The following is a 573-nucleotide window of genomic DNA, read 5'->3' as shown; positions in this document are numbered from 1 at the left end:
GAGCCTGGCCCCGGGACCGAGCGGGTGGCTGAGCCACGAGCTCAGGTCCCCACGTCGCAGGCGTGCTCCTGCCCAGTGTAAGAGCAGCCTCATGGGTCGCAGCAGAGCTCCTCACCACACAGCACATCGTCAGTGGACAAAGGCAAGTGCTAGTGGAAGAGCAGGAGGAGCGCGCAAAGGCGAGTTCCGAGCCTCCAGCTATTCGTGGCTTAGGGAGTTTGTGAGACAGAGGTGGTTTCTCCGTGTAGTAACTCTCTGAATTTCCCTTCCACGCAGTCGTCTGGTCCCCCTTATGCTCCCAGAGATGTAGCTGGATCTCCTTGCCATAAGCTCTTGGAGATCTCAAGCACCTTCCTGACCTCCCCCACATCGACAGACTGCACAAGCTGTAACACAGCTTTTATTAGATAAGACTGGGCTTAACCTCTGTGCAAGCCTTGAATTTGGCCCCAGGGGCAAAGCTGGTTTTCCATCAGAGGCAACGAGCCAAACCCTGGTCCCTCCTGGCCGCCCTCTGTGCCCATCCCTTGGCGGCAGCTGAGCGGGATCCGTTTGCTAAAGCAGACAGCGACA

Source organism: Phaethon lepturus, unplaced genomic scaffold, assembly GCF_000687285.1.
Source record: "Phaethon lepturus isolate BGI_N335 unplaced genomic scaffold, ASM68728v1 scaffold2951, whole genome shotgun sequence".
Taxonomy (NCBI): domain Eukaryota; kingdom Metazoa; phylum Chordata; class Aves; order Phaethontiformes; family Phaethontidae; genus Phaethon; species Phaethon lepturus.
Note: the sequence above shows the minus strand (reverse complement) of the source record.